This window comes from Cyanistes caeruleus, chromosome 7 (assembly GCF_971803275.1).
Source record: "Cyanistes caeruleus chromosome 7, bCyaCae1.hap1.1, whole genome shotgun sequence".
Taxonomy (NCBI): Eukaryota; Metazoa; Chordata; class Aves; order Passeriformes; family Paridae; genus Cyanistes; species Cyanistes caeruleus.
Window position 1 is genome coordinate 39,316,112 of NC_141707.1, and position 18,163 is coordinate 39,334,274.

Sequence of the window (18,163 nt, forward strand, 5' to 3'; positions counted from 1 at the left end):
TGCTGTGGAATAATTTTCATGTGACTGGAAGGATTTTTTCTCACAAACAAAAAAAAACACCTCCCAGAGGCAACAAGTGATGGAAATGGCAGAGGCTTTGGAGTGTTCCTGTGGTGGTGCATCCCAAATATTCCCTTATCTAACAGAAAATGATGTGAGATTTTGCACCTGTCTGAGCTGATGGATTTCTTTTTGTTCCTAAACATCTCTAGGAATCTCAGGCATGGTTGTTACCCATGAGATTGAAGAATTATCATGGAATTCTGGGATGGGTTTGGCTTGAAAAGACTTCAAATCCCACCCAGTGCCACCCCTGCCATGGGCAAGGACATTTTCCTCAGTCCCAGGCTGCCCCAAGCCCTGTCCAGCCTGGCCTGGGACACTTCCAGGGACCCAGGGGCAGCCACAGCTTCTCTGGGAATTCCATTCCAGGGCCTGCCCACCTTCCCAACCAGGAATTTCTAAATTAATTTTGATTTAGTAATGAATTTTTAAACATTTAATAATTCTTGTCATGTACTCAGTTCAGCTTCTTCAAAGCTGTTGCATGGGAATAAATTAACAAAAATTTATAGGAAGTTTCATATCTCAGAAGATACTAAATGTTGAGTTGTATCTAAAGAAATGTTTTGTCCTCAGTCCAGGAAGAAATTTTTTTTTAAAAAAAGAGAAATCAAAACAGATTCTTCCATTTGAGCAGAGACATATGTTTGGTGGGTTGGCACCAGACTAGGATGCAGAATCCTGTAGAACCAACTCTTCATACTCTGGGATATTTAGAGGAACAACATTCAAAATTAGGTGCTGGAGACTATAAGAAAAAGAGAGAAAATTTAAAAAGAAGAACAGGGAGCACCTGAAGAGCAGCACAAAGGAATTCCAGGCACTCCTGGGCTGTGGTGGCCAGGAAAGAGCGTTCAGGACCTGTTGGATGGGGCTTGGAGCACTCTGGGATAGTGAAAGGTGTCCCTGCCCATGGCAGGGCTTTAAGGTCCCTTCCAACCCAAACCAGTCTGGGATTCTGTGGAACTGTCTTTATTTGTGTATCAAATGTCTTAGAGGAATGGACACTGTAAATGTCATCACGTGTTCTTAAACAGAAAGCATTTAATTTCATCTATAAATTCCCATTAATTGGAGGTGAGGTCATAGTGACTCCTTCTGGTCTCAGGGTGATGATCATAAAATCATCCAAAGGAAAAATGAAGCACTCAGGTGTCATTCAGCAAAATTAGCAGGTCCCACAAAATTCAGCAGATTCCCTTGAAAAGATGTGCTTAAACACAGAAGGAATTTCTTCCCAGTGCTGTGATGCTCCAAGCCCTTGGAGAAGGCTTAGAGGTTTTGAGAACAAAATTAATGATACCCTTACAATTATTGCAGTTGTTCTGTTTGAGAGTGATGATTAAATCTGATCAGAAATAACATCTGCAGTGGGAGCAGAGTTTAAATATCTGGATTGTGGCCGTGCAGTTCACAAAGAAAATAGAAAACATCATCTATTAACACAAAAGGCAACGTGAAAATGATTTATTTGTCAGGCAAAAAAATAAAATACAGATCTTTTCATGGCAGTGAAAAAATCTGGGGAGATTAAGAACTGGATGGGAAGTTTGAGGGAATGTTGATAGAAAACCTCAACACCAAATTATGTGAACAAAATCCCTTTAAGAGAAGACTGAGAACAACTTTGGAGATCCAAACAGGATCTCTTTAAAGTGGCACAATGAAATATTACATTATCATCCCAGAGCTGCTCCATATTGTGTTCTCCCTTTAAAATGCCATTTTTCACTGCAATTCTCAATCCATTTCCCAGTTTTCAACAGGTGAGCTTTCCTCTTTGGAGCCACCGATCCAAACTTCTGTGCTGAACTCACTAAAGAAATCAGTTGTTGGATCCTGCCTTGGCTTCTGTACTAGTTTATTCATTGGATGGACTGGTTTGGGTTTGGGTTTGGGTTTGGGTTTGGGTTTGGGTTTGGGTTTGGGTTTGGGTTTGGGTGGAGACAAATAACAGACACCAGAGCCAACAGAGCTGTCAAAGAGTGGTGCTGGTTAAACTTGGTGATCTCAAAGGCTTTTTCCAGCCTTAACTACTCCTGATTCTAAGGGGGTTTGTGTTTTGGCTGCACAAGGTGTGGATTTAAAGGTGATTGTTTGGGTTTAGTGTTTTTGGGGTTGGAAAAGCCCTCCAAGGTCATGGAGCCCGAGCTGTGACCATCCCCTCCTTGTCACCAGGGCCCTGAGTGGCACCTCCAGGGCTTTCTTGGATCTCAGAGCACCAACATTTGGTGTCTTGGGTTGGGTTGTTCAGTGATGTTGAGTTCATCACCAGATCTTTTTTTACCTCTTGTTTCACAGAAGCTTCTGTGACTTCCAGGTCTTCATTAAGCCTTCAATTATGAAAAAAACTGGTTTTCCGTCCCTCTCCAGCCCCTCAACCCTGCCTAGAACCATACCTGGAATTTCCCCACCGATCTGCCAGGGCAGCCTGGCTTCCAGTGCCTGCACAGCAGCTTTTTAGGACTTGACTGGCTCATTTTGTGCCTGGAATGTTTTCCCCACACTGATCCATCCGTTCTCAGCTGGAGGGGCAGGGACAGCTTTTCCAGGTTTGCATGAGAAAGAGAGGGAACATAATCGTGGGCAGTTGTAGTTCAGAGATTGATTTGAGTTATTTCCTCTACAAGGCTTTTACATTTTTGGAAGCTCTAGAAAGAGCAGAGCATCTATGTAGGTGTTCCATAACTTGCTGGTTTGAAAAGTGTTTTTTCTCAGGTGATGGAAGTCAGGGGAGTTTTCCTTTGCTTAGGCTTGGATTCCTCCATGGTCTTAGAAAGTCTAAACCAAATGGAATTGATTGAGTAAAAAGGAAGAATCATTTACAAGACAAACACTTGGGCCTGATGAGTTTTCTAGTGATTTAATTTTTTATATTTATCTTTCCATAGCTACAGTGCTGAGATATGAAAGCAGCACTAACAAATTATGCTCTGGGGTTATATTGTTGAATAACTTTATTTTTTAAAACCATAACTAGCATTTATAGTGACCTTGTCTTAAAGTTACCTTTAATTTCAGTCTAGGGAGGTGCTTTAACTTTTCATAATCTATTAGTCTTTATAATACGTCACATTTCAATGCTAATTTGTAATTTTATTTAATTGAAATTTTAACTCATGGGATCCTTGCTGTTGTTATTTTGGTATAACAGCAAATTCCCCAAGGTAGGTGTATTTTTAAATATACTAATATAGAGTAATTATCATATTCCTCAAGCAGATCAATCCCTTCCCCTGTAGTAACTGTTTATTTTTAACAGCAGCTCCTAAATTCATGTGTTGCATGAAATTGTGCCTTTGTAATAAATAAATCAATCAGTATTTAGGTCTCCTGGCTGATTTTGTGCTCTGGTGTTGTTCTGCAGATCCTTGCTGACGATGGTGGTCGCTGGAGGCAGCACTGTTGAAGATTATATCATTTACAGACAAGATCTCTGAAATCTGTTTCCTTCACACAGCAAAGGTAGCTCAAATAATCCACATTATGCATTTGTCTCGAAGTATTAAGTTTGTTTTTGACCTCCAAAGTTGAACAGCAGCTGAAGTTTGGGAGTCTGATCACTCTGCCAACTTTTAACCTCTTTTTTCAATGTTTATTTATTCTGAAGTGAAAAATAATATCCATGGAAAGAGCTCCGTTTCTTCTCCTTTTAGTTACAGGAATATCTCTCCTTCCTTAGCTTCTCTTTTTTTTCCCCTGCACTTAATGTTTTTCTTTATTCTTCTTTTCTCATGAGTGTTTTGAGCTGCAGATCAGTTACAATATTTTTGTGGTACTGATGAGAACCAGCACTACCTTAAAATCTAAAGGGTAATTGGGTATGAGGCTTATGCTCCAAAAGACAAAAATCTGGTGAAAAAAAGGTAAAACAGTTCAATCTCTTGCAAATTTCTACAGAGTTTTAGAAGTATTTTAAATTAAATATTGCAAGCACAAATCTGATGTGTTCTGTGCCATTTATTTCCTCTGCTTGAAGTATTTATTATCAATAAATAATCCAAATAAATGTGAGGATATTCAGGAGAGTTTTGTTTATGGATTATTTTTTCTTATTTTGAAACCAACTCTGTATAACACTGTAGGTAATATGGGACTTTTTTTTTTTTTTCTATTATGGAAATAGAGCTAATTTTCCCACTCATTATCTGCTGTTAATTTAATGTGTGGCAATATCTGAAATTTAGTGCTGATTATGGCAGTAGATTTTTGGTTAGCAGTACAGCTCATCTATGAGCAAACCAATTAAGACATCATTTCAGAATATAATTGAGCTCCTAATGGGGCACTTGAATTCACTGGGAATTTACATATTTGCTTTTCTTTGCTTTAGCATAGAGGTCCAAAATGAGGCTACAGCTTCAGTTTTGAACTTCTGGAGGCACCAACTCGAGCTGAGGCTTTTCAAAGTGAAGGATGTAAAATGCTCTTGAATAAGGGCATGGATAAATTCATGAATTAGCTCCTTAATTCTCAAATCTGAACTTTGGATGGCTCTTAGGAGGTGGGAATTTGAGGAATACATCCTCCACTGTTCTTAGGGTGCTGAGACCCAGGTGATGCCTTGATGCAGCACAGTCAAAACTGATTTAAATACAAATTTTATTCAGTGTTTGTAATTAATTTTCTTCTTTTAGCCAAATCAGGATCTGCTGGGAAAGGGCTCATTCTGCAAATCTTTCTAATACATATCTTTCTAATACATATCTAATATATACATATATATAATCTATATATATATAATATATATATATAATCTATATAATCTATATATATATCTAATCTATGTTTTCAAGCAGTCTCAATAGAGAATTCTTGGAAATGCTTTGTTAGTCCACACAAATTAAGTGTCTCATTTATGGAGCCTTTGAAAATGAAGGGAAAGAAATGAAGGGAGTTCTCTTCCCTTTTCATTTTCCCTTAGTTTGGGGATTTTTTTGACCCTCAGAAGGAAGATTTTTCCATTTAAAAGACAGAGCTGAGGGAGGTTATTTATACCTCTGCCTTATTGAGGGGTTGGGTTTGTTGTTGTCACTCTTTCCTTCCAGGATAGACCTTTGCATATGTTTTTATTTGTTCTAAAATGGGAACCTACACCATTTGGAAAACCAAATGTTTTGGGGGAATAATTATCAAAGTCACTGTTTGGGTTCTGAAAAAGCCTTTTTTTCTATGTGAAAAACTAGGGCAGGGAAAGTAGTTTTCTATGTAAGGTTCACGTTGTACTGGTTATTTCCTGAAAGTTTTAATATGTACATGTGGATAAACCTCAGGATGCTCCAGTGAAATCCAAGAAAACATTTAGTTCTCATTCTCAACATCTTAACTTGTATTTTGTACTCTTTTTTTTTTTTTTTTTTCCCCACTAAAGTGCTCACAGCTGTGCAGGTATTGCAGCCACTGCTGCTTTTCCATTTGATCTATTTTTAAAAGCAGGGGCTCTCTGGATGGAATCCACATTCCTGTGTAGTCCAATACTCCCAAACCTTCCTGACCCTGCCTCACCCACTCAGACCTCATGCATTATCTTTAATTATATGATAACATTGCTATTTTCCTCCATAGGAAACCCTTCCATTAAATAGATGGAATTTAACCAGCAATGCGCTGCCTTTAATTGTTCAACCTTTCCTTCCTCAGTAATGTTCAGGCCTTTCCCTGCAGATAGAATTCACAATTTGCTTTTGTGCTTTCTTGCACCTTTTAGCAACAAGTTTTGGAGAATCCCACACTGGTTTGGGTTGGAAGGGACATGGAAATTTATCCAGTTCTGTGGTAGGGACACCTTCCACCATCCCAGGCTGCTCCAAGTCCCATCCAAAATGGCCTTGGACACTTCCAGGGATCCAGGGGCAGACACAGCTGCTCTGGACACCTGTGCCAGGGCCTGGCCACCCTCCCAGCCAGGAATTCCCAATTCCCAGTCTCCCATCCATCCCTGCCCTCTGGCACTGGGAGCCATTCCCTGGCTCCTGTCCCTCCATCCCTTGTCCCCAGTCCCTCTCCAGCTCTCCTGGAGCCCCTTCAGGCCCTGCAAGGGGCTCTGAGCTCTCCCTGGATCCTTCCCTTCTCCAGGGGAACATTCCCAGCTCTCCCTGGATCCTTCCCTTCTCCAGGGGAACATTCCCAGCTCTCCCTGGATCCTTCCCTTCTCCAGGGGAACATTCCCAGCTCTCCCTGCATCCTTCCCTTCTCCAGGGGAACATTCCCAGCTCTCCCTGGATCCTTCCCTTCTCCAGGGGAACATTCCCAGCTCTCCCAGCCTGGCTCCAGAGAGGCTCCAGGCTCTGTGGCCTCCTCTGGACTCTCCATGTTTTCCTTGTGTTGAGGGCAAATCCAGCATTAATAACACAGAAACCTGGCTCTGCATCCAGGAGGGTGAGTGGGGTTTGCATCTGTTCATCTTTTTAAACATGGAGAAAATTCCAGTATGGAATTTGAAGGAATTTGCTGCTGTGCAGTAACTGACAGACACCTCCAGTGCCCTGTGCCATCCTCAACTCCAAGCCTTGTTGTCTCTGAGACATTCCTGACCAAGCTCCAAACTCCAGGATTTAAGGAGCTGTTGAATTCCCAGGCAGTTTGTGGCACACAGAGCCTTGACTGTGCTCACACTCCGCTCTCTGCCTGGCTCCCAACCCTGGCATTCCCAAGGCTTGGGTTGGGATCATCCTAAGGCAGACAGGGAGCAGGGTTGGGCTCCAGCAGTTCTCTCCTCAGCCTATTTTTCCTGAATTGTCATTAAAAACAAGGAGCTCGTTTGCCTTTGCTAAAGCCCTGATGTTTTTCCGAGAACAATCAATTTTCTGTCTAGCTCTGTCTTCTTTCCATATGAAAGGCTTGGAGTTCTGTGAAATCCCAAGGTACTCTCTCTAAAGCAAGGTATAAACGACTTCTACCTCCTTAAATTTAATAAAAGGAGACCTACTTCATTTGAATTTTTTTTTTGCTACAGAAATTATTTAAAGGATTTGGGGTAAAAAAAAAAGAAGACATTTTCCTAATGTTGCTCTTTAATATCACAACTTTTAGGAGCATTTTAGAGCCAAATTTTCAAAGTACATTTGAAATGTAGTAGATTTGATAAGTTGTTCTCTGCCTGAGCAGAAATTTTTCTGCCTCTTCTGCCAAGTTTTTGCACAGAGCAAGAAGTTTGTTTTCCATGATCCCCACTTCTCTTCCAGCTGCTCCTTCTGAAACTGAATTATGGGCTGGTGTTTCGAATTTTTCCTTACACAGATATTGTAAATAAAACCAACTACAAAGGCTTTTCATTTTGAAAAATTGGAGCAGCAGGCACCCTGAACAAAAGGAAATGTTCTCAACACTTCTTTTATTGTAACCAAATTAATCAAGCTCAGGGATTTAGTTGTAATTTCGAAGTTAAACATTTAAGTAATGCAAAACTTTCTTATCCTGCAGTGCCTCTCTCTTTAAAATTCATAACAAAATAGAAAAATTGTTACAGTTAATTTTTTTAATAGTTAATTCTTCAAAGCTAAAGATTGGCTTCCTACAACCCCAGGAACCTGAATACCTCCAGAAAGTTTTGAGGTTCTTGGGATATCTCCAGAAAATGTCAAGGGTTTGGATTATTTCAGTCTGTGGTATCAGAAAATGTTACATATCTCCATCCTTAGGATATCTGTGAAGTGAAAGCCACATCTTTTTGCTGAAAGGGCCACTGGTTTCAAATAACAGATAAAAGCTCCTGTCATTATTTATTTATTATAAATAATATGTACAAGAAGAATGTATAGTGTAGTACTTCAGATAAACCGAATTATTCTTTTCTGTTGAAACACCAAACCAAACTCAGATCATTGATTTTTGTTTTAATAATTCCTTCTATGAAAAAAATTTTAAAAAAAAGTAAGCTCAAGGGCAGCAAATTTCAAATGTAGCTGTTAATGAAAACCTAAAAAAAGTTGAGATGAAGGTGGCCTGAAAGGTTGTGAAGGGATTCTTTTTTTCATTTTGCACTTCAGTTTTGTTTTCTTTTCCCCTTCCTATCAGTTCACATCCCTGGAGGGCCACTGGTATGGTAAAAAACGTATTGAAATGCTTAAGGAAGGCATTATCATTTTTAGGATTCTCAACTGGCCTTTTCCTAGAAGTATCCCAGTCCAGGGAAATGCTTGAAAATTAAAACCAGGGATGCTTTTAAAATCAAACACACCGAGTTTCTGAAGAAAAGAGTCTCTCTTCTTCTCCAAACCTGTGGTGATGCTCCACAGCTGAACACAAAAAGGGTTTTTTATTTTTGACCACATTCCTGAAAAATATTCCTGAGAGGTAAAAATTCTCACCAAGGTGAGTCAGTAATTGCCACAGCTGGCTTTGGCTCAGCCTCCCAAGCTAAGTTTGGATCACTTCAAAGGATTCATCACATTTCTCACAGAATCATGGAATTTCTTGAGTTGGAAAAGACCTTTAAGGTCACATAGTCCAAGCATTAACCCAAGCCAAGTCCACCTTCAGTTTTTTGGTGCCACTCTGAGAGTGGGGACAAAAGCAGCTGAGTTTAGGAAAAGGGAAAATGAACTAAAATTTCTATTTAAAAACTCATCAAAAGTTAAAATAGCTCCTCTCTTTTTTTGATCAGTTCTTTATCCAGGAACTAAAACTGTTTAGGAGAGAGATCCAGTGAATTTTACATGGGATCAGGGATCTGTTTGAGGTGCTCATTGTTTAGATGTTAGAAAACAAAATGCTCTTGTTTCTATACCACATAAATGGGAGTTCACTGGTGAATCTTTGTGTCATTGATAATAAATGGCTTGTCAGGAAGTAGATCCAGGAGTGAATTCTTACTTAATTCCTGTCCCAACAAGGGAACAGCAAAACTGGTGCCCCTTCAATACAAGGTAACAGAGGAAAATCATAAATATTATAGGTATTATAATGTATATTTAACCTCCCCTAGATAATTCTAACATCATTTTTTTATGCTGCTAATTTTTATTTGGATGTTTTATACCTTTGCCAGTACAGACATTTATGTTGGTTCAGACCTATATCTTTTTTTATTATTATTATTATTATTTTTCCTTAAGTTTTCTCTTTATCAACAGCACAATTTCAGCATTTGAGTGGCAGCAAGTGACATTTGCAGAGGACAGATCCTGCAGGCAAATGAGCAGGTGACAGGAGGCACAATGGCACTCAGGAATAGTCTGACACGTGGGTGTTCCGACTGGAGGATCCTCTTTGTGTTCAATGAAGTTCTCATGGAGCAGCTTTCAGTTGATATTGTATTCTCAGAGTATAGAATTCAATCTATCCCCATCACACACAGCCTTCAGCTGGGGTTCTTTACACCATTCCTGCTATCATTCTCCCTTATAATACCATTTAAAGTGCAGAAAGCTGAGCAAACTGCCTCTGAGTGGTGTATCAAAATGATCTCTCACGTGCCTTGATGGGGTTAATATTTATTCACTTGATTGTGATCCTTAGAAAACAGTTATTGGGAGAGAAAGAGTTTTGTTCCTGTGTAAAGGGCATTTCCAAACTCACTGGGAACACAAAGCTTTTCTCTTCCAGTGAAGCAATTTAGCAAATCCCTGATTCAGGTGATGCTACTTTGTGGTACTTTGACATTTTAGGGGAAAAAGCTAAAAAGCACCACACAGTTAAAAACAGTGAAGCCATATTATCAATATTTGGCTGATTTTTCCGTCTGTCTGGAATATTATTAAGGCTGTGGGTAGCCCTGTTCTGCAGCCCTGCAATCCTGTAAAATCCAGCTCTTTTACAGTGGCTCCTCTTGGAAAGGATGGTGAGGGTTTAAAGGTGAGCCAGGCACCTTCCTGAGCACGAGGGTATAAAATCTGGGGGTTCCTACCAAATGTTTTTCCATAATTCAGTTGGTTTTTCTCTTTCTTAGTACTTAAAAGGCTTTTTTCTAATGCTTTTTCAGTGGAAATTATGATTATGAGCTAGTCCATACATAAAACTGATTTTTCTGATTTGTCTTAAATTGCATTTCCTTGATGATCCAAAATCTAAAACACATTTCAAGCCTTTAAAAATAGACCAGAGAAGGGGACAAGTCCCTGCTTTGACACAGATGTTTCTGCAGGAGGGCCAATGCCCTCAGATTACTGTGATGGTCCCATCTAAACATATTTAAAATACAAAATTACACATTCTCAGTGAATAATTTTGATTTGGGCTGCAGGAATGTGGAGCTAAAATTCCAGTTAAAGATGGTTCATAATTATGAAGGAGCAGCCTGGCTGCAGCTGCAGGGACAGGGATAAGGACACGCTGAGGAGACCGGAGCAGGAGGTGGGAATCACACACCTGTTCCCTGGAAAAACAAACTCTGAGAGCCCATATTTAATGGCCAAAGTTACATTTGAGTACTTCTGCGAAGAGGAGAGTGTGGCTGATCCATGAGAAAATGCTTTCAAATCAGGAATATTTGTTGGGAAATGTATCCTGGGGTGAAGATGGGAGTGGGGCCCTCTCTGGGCTTGGGTTGTGTGGTTGTGTCTGACATCTCTGGATCTGCTCCCTGCAGGATTTGATGTCCTGCCCTAAACAGGTCCTTTTTCTTCTCCAGGCATCCAAGGGAGCGTAAGGAAGGGCTCTGGGGTGACTTCCCAATTCCTAAAGGCGCTCCAGTAGAGCTTCGAGAGAGATTTGGGACCAGGGCTGGAGGGACAGGACACAGGGAATGGCTCCCAGTGCCAGAGGGCAGGGATGGATGGGATATTGGGAATTGGGAATTCCTGGCTGGGAGGGTGGGGAGGGGCTGGGATGGAATTCCCAGAGCAGCTGTGGCTGCCCCTGGATCCCTGGAAGTGTCCCAGGCTAGACAGGGCTTGGAGCAGGCTGGGATAGAGGCAGGTGTCCCTGCCATGGCAGGGGTGGGATGGGATGAGCACCCAAGCCCATCCCTCCTGGGACTGTTTGAATTTAAGAAGCCACAGGCCAGAAGACAGCCCAGTGACTGATCCCAGCCTTCCTGCACTCCCAGGCTATCACCTTTCCCAGCCCTTGCTCCCAGCTCCCAGCTCGTGTTTCAGAGCCTGGCAGTGCCAGAGAGCTCACCACAGCACCTACAGCACTGTTCCATAGGAATTACCCAGAATAGTAACAAAGTGCATTTTATATAAAATCACTCCTCTTCTGCCTCTCATCTGGATGATCTTAGAAATCTTCTTCAATCATTCTGTGATCCGGATTGAGATATTTTCTGTGTTTTATACATATGAAATCCTTCCTAACTGTATTTTTGCTTCTTGTTGTTGCAGTCTGTTACTGCTTGTGCACCTCCCTCAGCTGTGCTCGTGCTTCAGCCTTTCCTTGCACTTCTTGCAAAAAGGAAAAACGATGCCAGCTGGGAAAAGTTTGTGTGAGGCATTTGTGTGGAAATGATCTGCCCAGCCCAGTGTCCTCCTGACATGAATTTGATCTAAAAAGTGCTTTATTTGTAGCTGCACTCCTGATGTGCCTTGATTTTTTTATCCCCTTAATTACTGCTAGATGTGGTAGATTTTAAACAGATTTTTTTCAGAGGCTGAAACATTTGTTAAGGTAAAGCTTGTGCTGTCCCAAGTAAATAGTTAAACACCAGATTCTGAGGGAGATAAAACAGCATTGCTGTGTATTCAGAGCCTGCACTCCAGGTATGGACTGACAGAATTCCAGCATGGAATTCTGTCCTCTCCCACTGTGGAGAAATTCTGGAGGAAAAGCTAAAACCATAAGTGATTTTTGGGTTCAGGTCAGGGGGATTACATTTCTGGCTGGAAGGAAAGAAGGGTCTGGCTTCTTCCTCTGTGGTCAATCCCTAAATGCAGAAGGATGTAAGAAGCTGAAAGCAGTTTAGCCCCTCAGCCTGGGAAGGGAACCTGAAAAGTGGGATGAAGGGAGGAGGAAAGGAGAGGTTGCAAGGATTACAGACCCTTGTTGGAATAGCAGGGCTGTGCTTTTTAGAGTGAATTTTAGCTTAGATTCAAGTTCATGGAATAGTTACAGTAATTGAAATATTCACTGAAAAGGGAGGGGAAAAAACCCCAAACCACAACATACAAGAGATCTGCTGCACTGCCACAACAGTAAATGATTTGTTTAGGTGGAAATAGGAATTTTAAAAATATGAATCTAAGATTGAACTGTTATGCTCTAGCAGTGAACTAAACGTGATGTAAGGTGATTTTAAAGCAGACAGATTGAGGATTGTCCAGCTGAAATTGCTGAATCCTGCAGTCCTGACTCTTGATGGCAGAGTACAGAGGCATTTCAGTTACATGGCCAAATCACAGAATCACAAACACAGCTCTGTAATACCTGAATTTCATTGTTCCATTCCTGAACTTCAATAACTCCTGAATTTCACTGTTCCATTCCTGAATTTCATTGTTTCATTCCTGAATTTCACTGTTCCATTCCTGAATTTCAGTGTTTCATTCCTGAATTTCATTAATTCCTGAATTCCATTGTTCCATTCCTGAATTTCAATAATTCCTGAATTTCACTGTTCCATTCCTGAATTTCACTGTTCCATTCCTGAATTTCATTAACTCCTGAATTTCACTGTTCCATTCCTGAATTTCATTAATTCCTGAATTCCATTGTTCCATTCCTGAATTTCAATAATTCCTGAATTTCACTGTTCCATTCCTGAATTTCACTGTTCCATTCCTGAATTTCATTAACTCCTGAATTTCACTGTTCCATTCCTGAATTTCATTAATTCCTGAATTTCATTGCTTCATTCCTGAATTTCACTGTTTCATTCCTGATTTTCACTGTTCCATTCCTGCATTCTGGAAAGACCTCTCATTCAAAATACCTCACCCTTCTGTTTTTCAAACATTTAGGTAACTCTCCATCAGGTTTTGCAGGATGAGATCTAGGATAGAGATTCCAAACCAGTTAAATTTCTTCTTACCTGTCCTTGAACTCATCTAGAAGCACTGTCAATGCTGAAGCCATCCCTGCTGTTCATTTCCATGATTCTATAGCTCTAATAAAAGGTAAAAAATGAAGATTTTTGAGGGGATATTGAAGATGTTTCTGATGAGGTTTTCTTGTGAAGGTCTAGAGAAAATGAACATGAATTCTTCTGTCAGTAGATCTTGCCGTAACATCTGCAACTTGATGATTTTAAGTTTAATAAATTACTAAATTCAGGGTTTGGCCAACAGAAGTGTGGGGTGGGACAACCTGTGGCACATCTGGATTTGTCCAGATGGATCTTGACTTTGGCCTTGTCCACAGCAGCTCAAGGCCTGAGAGCAGAGGAAACAAATATTTCTGAAAGCTGAAAGCTCAGAACGCTGAGTTGATGCTTTCTAGTACAATAAAGCAAAATTTGATCTGTGCTTCTAAAGAAAATGCACTAAAATAACTGCAACACCTTGAAGGCACCCTTTGAACATTAGAAAAACTTGCATTTTATCTCCTTTTCACTCAAAGGCATGGCCTCGGTCTGGTTTCAAAATGCAAAGGTTGGTGATCTCCAGGGTCTGGATGCTTTTTCCTTTTGACATTTCCTAAGCATAAAGAATGGGAGGGCCTGCTGGCTGCCTAATTAGGGTGGTTTAATTGTTTAACAGCTTTCAGTAGGTGTCACATATGGTACCTCTGGCTGGATTCTGACAAGAGCACAAGATTGAAGGCCCTTGGCCGCTCCTTTGCAGGAACCAAACTGTCTCTTCAGCTGTTGCTGTTTCAGTGGATCACCAGAACCAGTCCAGAAACGGCTTTAGGGATTTGGGAGGTGGGAGCAGAGCTTTCCTCATGTCCCTTAATTCCCTTGGAGTCACCCTGAGCTGTGCTGGTGCCTGCTGGTTTCCCTTCAGTGGGAAGTTGTGTTTGGGTGTCTGGGAGCAGGACATCAGCGGGTGCTGTCACCATGGACACTGGCAGTGATTCCCAAAGCTTCACATCCCAGATTATCATGGAATCACGGAATGGCTTGGAAGGGACATTAAAGCTCATCCCATTCCCAGGGCAGGGACACCTTCTACCCCAAGGTCTTCCCTTCCTTGCTCCAAGCCCATCCAGCCTGGCCTTGGACACTTCCAGGGATCCAGGGGCAGCCAGAGCTTCTCTGGGAATTCCATCCCAGCCCCTCCCCACCCTCACAGGGAAGATTCCAAGGCTCCAGGTGTTTATCCAGGAGGAATCATCCCTGAGGGAATCAGTCTGGGAAAACTTGAACTCATTAGGTGGTTAAAAACACCAGGATTTGCAGTATTAGTAGCTGATAACTTCACAATTAACATTCCAGAAAGTTCCCTGGCATCTCTTGGAATGCACCTGAGCAGCAATATCACTTTTTGCCTAAAAAATAGAAGATTTTAATCGTGTTTATATTAACACCAAAAGCTACCAAAAATAAATGGGATGCCTGTTCGTTTTTGTCCCTTCCAAAGAACAAAAACTGAGCCTCGAGTTAAGTTCTGTCCCTGGCATTTTATTGAATTTAAAGAGAGGAAAGAAGATACATTGACCCTGTTGGACTTTTCAGTGGTTTGAGAAAGAAAAAGTCACTTTTTAACAGAAAGAGAAAATAAGCCTTTGGGTGCTGGAAGCCCAATAGTTAAAAATACAAGAAATTTTGTGTTATTGCAAATCCTGCTCAGTTAAAGGGAACGTGGCAATTCTAAATCATCTGTCCCAGGAAATCAACACTGGTTTGAAATGTGTACAAACTGAAAACAGTCTATGCCAGAACTCCTTGTGCTAGTGCCAGCTAAAAGCAAGGAAGAAAGGGGAAAAAAACCCAAATTGATGGGTTTCAAAGCTGATAATTGTGCTTGAGTGCCGTGGCTGTAAATCACTGAATGGCTTTTCCTTGGATACAACAGTCACTGCATGTAAATGTACACATGTTGCCTTTGCAGTAGTACAAAATACCTGAAATCCTCAATTCCAGTTATTAAAATACAACCTGATGCAACATTTCACCATTTGCCTTAACCTGAGATGATTCCATGAATGTCAAATACCATAATGCTGAGGGAAATCAAAATTCATGCACAACATGATAGCAGAATGTGTGACCTTAACTTCAGAGCAGCACAACGTGTTAAATTATCTTGCTGTAGTTCCAAAAAGCTTCATGGATTAAGTTTTTTAGAGTGTTACTCTTGAAGAGTGGGAAATTTTAAAAACAATTTTCAATTCTGTGTGAAGAGACTTTTCAGTTTGGCTCAGCTTCTCCAAAATCATCTCTCAAATCCCCGCCTGTGTCTGCAATCATTTTTTGGGGCAGAGAAAATCATTACTCTGAAGGTGTGTTGGATCTTTTCCACACCCCCGGTTACATCCACGGCTCTTCCCAAATCATCTCCTGTTGCTGATCACACAAAAATTTGAAAGTAAATGTTAAAACATGATTCTGTTCCTCTTTATTGGTTTTATGTCTTCTGTATTCAGAAAGAGCAGCTGGAAAATGCGCTGCAAAAATGGATTTTTATCAAACTTACTGGCAGGATTTATCCAGAGGTACAGAAATTGTACAGGATTGTACAGAAATTCGTGGAATTGCAGGATGGTTTGGGTTGGGAGAACCTTTAAGCTCATCCCAATCCACCCTACTATGGACAGGACACCTCCCACTGTCCCAGGCTGCTCCAAGCCCTGTCCAGCCTTGGGCACTCCCAGGGATCCAGGGCAGCCACAGCTGCTCTGGGCACCTGTGCCAGGGCCTGCCCACCCTCCCAGCCAGGAATTCCTTCCTAAATTTGTTTATTTGCAGCTTTGAGACTTTTTTTTGCAAAGCCCAGGCTGCCATTTAGGGTGTGGTTGCAACAAATATAGAGTTTGTTGTGGGTTCGGGGTTTGGAGCCAGACAATTAATTCAATTAATAAAGCAGAAGAGATATTTGTGCTGTCACATTAATTCTGCCACAGAATGACGTGGTTACATCCAGTGAGGAGAAACACTGATATAAAATATTTTGGTAAATAAGTACAATATGATATAAAATATAAATATAAATAGGTATAATAATAGCCCTTGATGATAATCTGAAGAATGTGAGAGTAAAGTGTTATTTCAGGTGAATTTATACTTTCTGTATTTAATGTTTCTTTGGACAAATCTACCAAAAGTCTGTTAGTCACCTTGCTTTAAGCTGCTCATTTTTATCTGCTGCCTAAAATACTTGAAGATGCAGAGGGACAAACTTTATTTATCCTCCTGTTCACCATCACGTTGGGCTGACCTGCAGCACTAAAAGCCAAATTATTTGGTGTGTCCATTTAAGACATTTAAATGTGTGTTTTAGGATAAATTCCTACCTTGAGTAAATTTACACCGCTTTGTAGTAAAGCCCTAGTATGCAAAATGAGCATCTGCCTGCACCAGTAGATTCTTAATTCTGGTGTTTTAGCAGAGAACATGTTTATAGTTCAGAAAATAAATAATTCAGGAGTCTGTATCTGCCTTGTGTTGACTCTTTGTAACCCTACTTGAGATTTACTAATTCAGTCCTTCCACTTAGTACCTGTTAACTGTTACCTGCAAGGACCTGAGTTGAGGAAAGATCTGGGCACTGTTATTTGAAGCTGCTAATGCAGAATATCAATAATATGATAATAATAACTATTATTCTTATTAATAATTATTATAATAAAATTATATATATATATATATATATATATATATATATATTATGAGGCTGCTAAAAGCTTTGGATGGTGCCACAGAGCAGGAAACTCAACTGATGTAAAATCTGATCACTAATGATGTTAAAGGAGCCCCAGTAGGTGCACAGATCTCAGTTCATGGAAAATTAAAGATGCTTTTACTGGTTTTCAGGCTATCTTGGTATTAGGGAGAAATATTGCATTATCAAGGAATAATTCTTGTTGTCCAAACTAAATGTTTCCATCTGTTCTCTGCAACTGAGCAGGAGCTAAAATAGTCATTTTCTGTGCTCTCCTGCCATTTACAGAATGGCTTCATTTTGTCTTTATGTTCAAAGCCGTGTTTTGTTGGCATTCTCTAAGACTTTGGTTGCTCAGATGAAGGTCCTGCTCCTCACACTTGTTGTTCACGTTGACCCAAAGAAAAGGCAAAAGCAGAATTTCAGTTTGAGGTTGTTTTAAATCTCAGTTTTGTTTAGGTTTGGTCGCCACTTTTGCACATTCACACATTTCAACAAAGCAAATTGAAGTTTTCTCCCCTGGCACAGTGCTGCCATCCCTTGGAAGGTGCTTTTAAAATCCAACCGAGTTCTTTGTGTATGGAATTACTTTCAGCCTTGAACTTTCTGAATGTGATGGGATCATTCAGGTCCTTTAAACTGGGCTTAGTTTGGATCTGCTCCAAAAAATAGAACCCAAAAATACTGAAATACGGGAGAGGCTGATTGGAGGAGCAGCAGGAAGAAGTTTCTGGGTGAAGCCGTGTCCAGACATTGAATTTCTCTTTTCCTGGTGTGGAAGACAGATCCCAATACACATCCCAATACTTGGATGATATTCCAGTGCCATACCTGTTGTTCCTGCCCATCAAGGTCCTGGCAGATCACATCCAGACCTGGCATGTCCAGCTTGTTACTGAGGCTCTTCCCAGAATTTGGGAATTTCTCTCCGAGCTGCCTGAGCTCAGCTCTGCAGGGAACTGAAGGATCCTCACTCTCAACTCACCACTGGAGTTGGATGGAGTAGGAATCTTCTCATCTCCCAGAGCAGCATTGCCACAGGATCTGGTTGTCCATCAATTCCAACCTGATGTAATTCTGGAGGAATTTCAAGCTTCTCTCCCTGAACAGATGTCTCGGATTCTCCTTGGGAGATGGAGTCTCTCATCTGGAAGCTCCCGTTAACCCCTTCCTGCCAGACCTTTGAATTAGGGAAGTTTGCACATACAGGAGAGGAAACAAAAGCTTCAGGGGTCAGAAACTTCATCTTTTATTATGCCTGAAGCCAGAAAGTGTAAAAAACACGCTGAGAATGAAGGAACTGGGACACTTCAATTGTGGTTTCTCTGAAGGAGGAAAAATTCGGTCATTAAATTGACATTTTGCAGCTCACTGTTCTTAGAGCCATACAAAATTGTAAAGCTGTAATGTTAGTACATTTATATTTTAATCATTAAATTAATAGTATTAACTCTTAAGCTAAC

The 18,163-nt window shown here is 40.7% G+C and overlaps 1 protein-coding gene across 1 annotated transcript in view; it reads left to right on the forward strand.

Moving 5' to 3' along the window:
* The window catches only part of MBD5 (methyl-CpG binding domain protein 5), a 109,059-nt gene that overhangs the window by 38,694 nt on the left and 52,202 nt on the right, over positions 1–18,163 (forward strand). Inside the window, exon 2 of the mRNA XM_086898234.1 lies at positions 3,431–3,528. The gene's annotated coding sequence lies outside the window, so the exon portion shown is untranslated. The remainder of the gene's footprint in view (positions 1–3,430; positions 3,529–18,163) is intronic.